Consider the following 8,037-nt stretch of genomic DNA (forward strand, 5'->3'; position numbering starts at 1 on the left):
TTCAGAGCACATTTTAATAAAGCGTTGGTTTATTGAAGCTTTATCACAAACAACTGTCAGTACACGAAACCCTACCAGATGAAGATTACGTATTGCTTGCCAAACAATAGAATAAATATCATCTGATTGTAGTGTCACACATGGGAAAAATGCATACGCAAACTTTATTTTTGACGTAATACCTCGTACCATCAAGTGAAAAATATGTGATGCTATTGGCATTGCACTTACTTCCGGAGTAATACCATTAACTTCATTTTCTATTTGTTGAACTTTGTTCCTAAATTCATTCAAATTTTGAAAGCCTACAATTTCACCAGTGTTACTATGGAAAATTATGTCTTGTTTGATTTGCATTTCATCTAGTATTAGAGAAACATATTTTTGGTCCTGTCTTAGATCTTCAATTTTTACATTTTTGCACATTTCCGTTAAAAAACCATCAGTAAACCCAGGTTTCTCAATTTGGTCCCTTGAATAATTAAAGAGTGTTCTTTGGCATGGCAGAGTAAGAACTTTCCTAATTGCGTTGTACGAAGCTGGTGATTTTGATCTTATGTACAGGCACCATTGCACAATAAATGGGTGCCACTTTTTAGGCCTTGATTTCTTGGATTGAATTAACTTAAGCTGTTCTTGCAGAAGAAGCTTCTGAAATGTAGTTGCATTTTCAAAGGGATTTTTTTGAAAAATGTCCTCAAAATCAAGACTATCATCATCTGTCAAAACTATACCCTTTTCGTTTATAACCCTGTCAATTTTCATTTTCAGATACTTGTTCCTACGTTTAAGACTGATGTTTTTAATATTCAGAGCCTTTGCTTTTAGCGCAATTAAATTTTTATCTAAATATCTTGTGTTAGTAGTCCTTGCAACACTGCTACCATGTTTTTCCCTTTTCTTCCTTTTTTGAAGTATTTTTTTAATTAACCTGCAGTTCTTACAAATCTTTGTCCTTGCACTCTTAACGAGAAGTTCACATTTGTTTGATTTAAATGTCTGTGTTACGTGGCAAAAGTGTCCATTTTTAAGATATTTATCTTTCAAAATCATTAATTGGCTATCATTTGTGCCTTCACAATGAGACCATGAATCTAATTTGCCAAATATAACCTTCAGATCATTGAAATTAATTATGCAATGCCCTCCAATGTCTTGGTTTACAGCGTGGCTCTCTGGAATTAATTTCTTTCCAAAAAACAAGGATATTTTTAAAGTTGAAGAGATGTTGACTTTTAAAAAGCTTCCAAAACATGGTTTTGAGAAAGAAATGAGTTCTACATTGCCATCATTACTTCGGCTTTCGATTTTAAAGAACCATTCCAAAGATTTTAAATTTTCCATTTTAAACTCGAAAAATATCTGACCAAGTTTTTCTAGGGGCTTATCCACTTTAGTTAGGTCATCTAAAGGTAGATTACACGATGTAAGTAAATTTATAATATTTTTATCTGGTGGAATCACTTCTAAATGGTCAGTAAACATTTCCTCATTAGGGTTTTCAATAGTTTGAATATTAACGTTGATATCTTGTGTTGTTTCTTTAACTATATCCTGAGTAAGTCCATCTAAAAGCAGTCCTGCTGTTTTTTCCTTAATACATGTAGTTTCAGAATCTTTTTCCAATATTTGATCCATTGTTGAGTCTGTTTGAATACAGTTTACAATCTCGCAGGTATCACTCTTACAATAAGAGTGATCTAATTTAACAGCACACTGGGAAGGAAAAGTTTTAAACTTATACTTATTTAGTATAATATGTAAGTAGGTTTAATTATTTTACCATATGAATAATTGAAACATTGTCAACAACATCAGGAACTGGGTCTGGATAATCAATTGAAGGGCCTTTACCCCCCACGAAATGTTTGGAACAAATATAGTGATATCTCTTTAACTTGTCTAAAGTAAAACCTTTCTTGTTAATAATTTTCAACCATTTTTCACATTTGTCCCATTGCGTAATTTTTTTGGGAATTGGAATAAAATACACTTCTTCAATTTTCTTATGAACTGCCTCATAGTTCTTACACGAATCGAAAAGACACGATTTCCCCATTTTAAACTAAGACGCGAAAATAAAACAAATCTAGGCCTAAATATGGCGCCTTACCGCAACCGATGGAGCCGATTTTTCTGAGGTCACGTGCCGGAAGAGGGTAAACGCTTCGTAACAAAACCGTGAATGGGAAAGCTCTCAGTATTCGAATCTAGGGTACGAAGTTTAAATTATCTTTGGTTTCATATCGTTTTTCTACTACGTAGGCTTGTGTATGCCTATTTCAATTACTACTGCGTAGGACTTTTTCCTGGGTGTTAAATCAACCCGCTTTTAATCCCAGATGTAAAGAAATGTATTACATACAATTAGCCAATGATACGCTTCGCATTTTCTGACGTCATGGGTGCCGAGAAGTCTGGAAATTCGCCGAAAAACTCGACTTCCACCATTTCGACTTCTTTTTATAATAATAGATCTTAAAAGAAATTGATTTGAAAAAATTCAACGGTTATATTGTGTAAATTGGCGCGTGCTTGCACGGAAGGGATAATCTTATTGGCTAAGACAAATGCGGATAAATATTGCTAAGCCCACGTGATTCTATTTTATTATCAGAATAAATAATTACACGTGCTACGAAAAAATGGGCGATATCATCGAGATTCACGCGTTTTTAATTAAAAAACCCTTCCTTTTGACGGTTTTTATTTTGGAGCGAATAATTTCTTTTAGCGTCTATTCAAAGACCACTTAACCGATTTTGATGAAATTTTCTGTACTCGCTATAAAATGTTTGCTCTTTCTAATGAACCATTAATTAGCCATAGCTAAAATTTCGTGCAACCAACACTTTAAAAAAATTAAAACCCCTTAAAAAGTAATTTATGTTTCAATTTTTTATTTTTCTGATTTGCGGAAAATTTTCTGGAAATTTTTCCGCATTTTATTTTTCCGGAAAATTAACAACACTAGTTTCGCAGTAGTGGTAAGGGGTGATTTAATGCTGATTAAATTTGGCCTAGAATTTCCAGGGTTTTTTTCCTATTTTAAAAACAGTTTTTAGTTGTTTCTAAAATTAGTTGTGCAGATATCCTAGGTCCCACAATAGCCTACGCTTCAAAGCGGATGAAAGTGGCGACCGATCTGTTAATATATTTGTTTCGGATGTCATGGCTATAAAAGGAAAAATATTAGTTCTTTCAGAATCCAATAAATATGTTCGTGCTTGAAAATGACCTATTTCCCTCTTTCCAACTTGCGTTCTATTAAATAGCAATAAAAAACTGACCTTCATCATACTTATCGCTTTGAAGACTCCGACCTCCAATAGTCCGTCTTTTTGGCAACCAAAAATTGTTGGAATTGTATTTTTAAACAACTTGGTTTTGGTTTTTCAATTAAAAGGTTTACTGTCTTCAAAGTGCCTGTGACAAACTTTATAAGAAATATACAGTTGTTCTGCTATTTTCCCAAAATGGTCTTTCTCATCTAAGTTTTCAAGCCATATTTCTCATCTATAATTTCATTCATTTGCTTTAATATAACTTAGATTTTGTTTATTTATTAATAAAAAATGTATTACCTTTGTTCTTCTTTGGGAAACAATTTGTTATAAATATTATTACAAAATTTGGACGCGCATCTATTTGGAACCATGCTTAATCATTCTTATAAAATTTACCACGTGATTCTGGTTTTTAGTTTTACTCCGTACCAATAGCAGGCGCCACGATACGTTTGTACGGCCTTCTGGAAAAGTTTCATATCTCCCTTAGCGCAGATAATATAGGATCTGTGTTTTTAATAGGACGTATTCGAACGGAAAGCCAAATAGAGATCCCCATGTTCGGCTTTCCGTTGCTATGCGACGCGTTTTGATATTTTTAATGTTTAGGCTTAGTTTTTCTTTTCGGTGTAATTGACGGCTTTTAAAATTCATTTTGCGCGTGAAAATACCAGAGCTACATGTTATGTTAAAAAAAGCACGCAAAGAAGGCTGTGTGCCCAAGACATGTACCTGTAGTGTCGCGCGCTAAAACGTCATTTCAAAATCAGTCAATAGTCGCGAGCCAGATTTCCGCACGGTACTGACGAGTCCCAAATAGGAACAGAGGCTTCTATAAACCTTTCACCCTAAAAGTCAATTAACCGCGCTCCTAGCGGCAGAAGCGTGAATTTCGTTGATCCACTATCGAACGTCCTACTTTACACCGTCTTTCAAATAAAAGGTGTGGCCCTGATATTAAAAAGTTACTTTTTTTGTTGGGCCAAGGCTTATTTGTCGTTCTTAGCTCTCTAATTAAAGTCGCTTTCATTTTGTTGGAACAAAAGCGACCGAAAGTTAGCGTCAATAAAGAGTACTAAGCTATCCTTCTAAATTGGCTGTAAGCGCAACCAAGAATGGCCATAGTAAGAAGGGCAATAACTACATAATGCGCGCTTTAATTAGTTTTGTAATCAATCTTCTGGCAAGACAGCGAACGGACCGACACCGAACGATCGTTACCGTATTGGATGGACGTTATCGGATTTAAGAGCGGACCATTTTCAAAGTTTCACTTCGAAGCTGATGAGTACACGGATACCCTCATCCTCATCCTTGAAGAGCTGGTTTAAAAAACAAACCTAAGGCCTATTTACAAGGTTCAATAAATCGAATTCGTCCAAGTAGCTGCGTCAATTCGAGTTTGTCGAACTAGTTGGGTCACTTCAAGCTGGTCCAACTAGTTGGGTCACTTCAAGCTGGTCCAACTAGTTGCTTCAATTCCAGTTTGGTACGACTAGTTGCGTCAATTCGACTTTATTCCATTCTTGTTGGTCTAACTATTAAGGTCAATTCAGTTTATCCAAATAACTGCTTCAATTCAGTTTTTCCAAATAACTGCTTCAATTCAGTTTTTCCAAATAACTGCTTCAATTCAGTTTACCCAAATACCTGCTTCAATTCAGTTTACCCAAATAACTGCTTCAATTCAGTTTACCCAAATAACTGCTTCAATTCAGTTTATCCAAATAACTGCTTCAATTCAGTTTATCCAAATAACTGCTTCAATTCAGTTTAACCAACTAACTGCTTCAAATCAGTTTACCCAACTAACTGCTTCAATTCGAGTTTGTCAAACTAGTTGGGTCAATTCGAGTTTGTCAAACTAGTTGGGTCAATTCGAGTTTGTCAAACTATTTGGGTCAATTCGAGTTGGTACAACTAAACGAAGGGACTAGAGTTGGTACAACTAGTTGTGTCGACTCAAGTTGGTACAGCTAGTTGGATCGACTCATGTTGGTACAGCTAGTTGGGTCGACTCATGTTGGTACAGCTAGTTGGGTCGACTCATGTTTGTACAGCTAGTTGGGTCGACTCATGTTGGTATAACTAAACGAATGGATTCGAGTCGGTACAACTAGTTGGGTCGACTCATGTTGGTATAACTAAACGAATGAATTCGAGTCGGTACAACTAGCTGGGTCGACTCAAGTCGGTACAACTAGCTGGGTCGACTCGAGTCGGTACAACTAGTTGGGTCGACTCAAGTTGGTACGACTAAGCGAATGGATTCCGATGTAGCCCATATTCCGCCGTCACTGATAGCCTGTTCACCCTGTGTTTTCTAAAAATGGCAGGCTCTTTCTCGCGTTACACGATGAGGCTGCAATTTAGTGAAAATTTATGAATAGAAATAAAAGGCAAAAGCGTTTCTTATTAAACTGATAAAAAACGAGCGTTTACTCTCCAATTTTTATCCCTCGTAATCGACCCTAACGTAACACCACTTCCAACGCCTTAGACATCGCTTTTATTTTTAAGCTTCTATTGCCAGTTAAGGGATAGTGGCGGAATGTGTGCCAAGATATCAGACGACAAGCCGTAAAGAACGTGGGTGGCGCCATCTACCGCATTTTGTGTTTATAATCTGCGCGATTCTCGCCTTTTTACGACTTCAAGGATCATAAAGCGGCGTTTCCTCCGAACGCCACACTTGGCATTATGCATAATTTGATAAAGCGGTACTATGGCGCCATCTACGGTTCTTAACGGCGACTGTTTTTGGACAAAAAATATGATGAAATGAAGGTGCTCTAAATTTAACCCTCTTTAAGCTCTGTACACGATTGTGAATATACTTTACAAGACTTCTTTAAATTAGGAATCGTTGCTTATACAGGGTGTTTACATTTTTCACGATCAGTACAATAAAGAGTTTAAGCATCTCGTCAAAGCATACCAACGCGTACGTTTAGGGTGCATTTAAGGGAGTATAAAGTGATTCGAAAATTGGGATAATAATTAATGAGGAATTAATTTAGTAGACGAGTAAAGAAATTGTTTGCCAGTTTTTCTTTAATTAATTTTCACGTGGAAGGTATTTTGAAAAAGGGGGAAGAAAACGGGGATATCCAGCCAAGTCACGTGATATTTGTGATGGTAGCGACATCTATCAACCTTTTCACATACATATACATAAAAGATCTCTTATTGTTTTACTATTATTAAATATAATTAGTCTAATTTAATTTTGTGAAATGAGTGTCCGGAGTGGTTCAAAGTGTGGCTTTAAAGGTTGTAGAAGCTCCTTTTGGTAAACTTAAATCTTCATTTAAAATCACTTTTAAAGCAGAGCTACATTGAAAGATGCATTAAGCCTTGTCCGAAAAAAAATTATAAAGTTCGATTTGAATATTATCATAATTTTTTTATATTTGTTAACTTCATCTTAATCATTAAAACTTAATAATGAAATAAATTAGTTTAAGATGTGGAACACTAAACTGTCACTTCGCTGGAACATTTTGTAAAAGTGTACAAGTAGGATAATGTAGGTTCTGCGCAGACTCCCGTAAGAGCCAATCAAGTTCTCCTTTCCTACCCACAATTCCCTCGGAATATCGTTAAATATATTTATTATTTATTATTATGATTATGTTACATATGGTTTAGTTAAATACCCGGTTCAACCCGCTTGGTCCAATATGTGTATCAGGGTTATTCAACTTTAGGAGGTTGCATTACGGAAGTTTCGTATGGCGCCAGTATGTCAGACTTGCTTTCCCCAAATTCCCCCTCTTTTATCGATTTGCACAAGAGCGACATCAGTGGTACCAGGTCCGGACTGGGACCTAAAACCGGCCCGGGCGTTTTAGAAACGTCGGCCCCTTCTTCCCACAAAAACACTACATTGTCATGCTGGCTAGACGGCCTCACGGCCCTTTGACCACACCGGCCCATCGGGCATTTGCCCGATCTGCCCTATGGTCAGTCCGGGGCTGAGTGGTACTATCTTGGTTATAAAAGAAATACGGTTTATTAAATTTGCATACGTAAAGCAAGCGCCATCCACGTAACTTATTTATTAACTTTGGTAATTACATTGAGAAAAGATGCTCTATGATTTGAAATAAATATTTACTTGTACAAGTTATAAAGTAAATAAATTTTATTTATTTATTTTCTTGACCTTACCACTTTTTTTATTTATCTTCAATCAAATCAACATAAAATCCCCTTCCTTCAGCCAGGGGAAGGAAAGAAAACCTGACTCATTGTGGAACACGCATTTCTTTTACTGGGTTCAACCTCTTAAGGTTGAATAGCCCTGCCTCGTTTTCCATTGTGATAGTATTGAAAAATATGCCCTGTTCAAATCGAAACACTCTGTAGTAAATCTTTCAAACATGAAATAGAGACTAATCGCCTTCATTTGCTCTAATTGTAATCTCCTAAAAACATATCTCAGAATATTAAAGAGGTCCACGCTTAAAAGACTTGGAACAAACAACAAAATTATCGTTTCCCGAACTAAGATATTTAGCGTGTACGATAAGACGCGTACGGAGGACGCGGAGATAAACAAAATAACGCTATACCAAGAATGTATTTATTTATACTCAGGGAGAATGGATATGTCGAGATTATTTTTAGCGTTTCTCCAATTCAACCCGTTGGGGCCCCCGGTATGCTCCTCCGCTTTCATAAAATCAAATAATACTGCAATCTCATTGGTTCTTAAAAATTACGTTTTTCGACGCGATTAGGGCTG

The sequence above is a fragment of the Leiobunum rupestre genome, chromosome 10, assembly GCF_980474605.1.
Source record: "Leiobunum rupestre chromosome 10, qqLeiRupe1.1.hap1, whole genome shotgun sequence".
Taxonomy (NCBI): domain Eukaryota; kingdom Metazoa; phylum Arthropoda; class Arachnida; order Opiliones; family Sclerosomatidae; genus Leiobunum; species Leiobunum rupestre.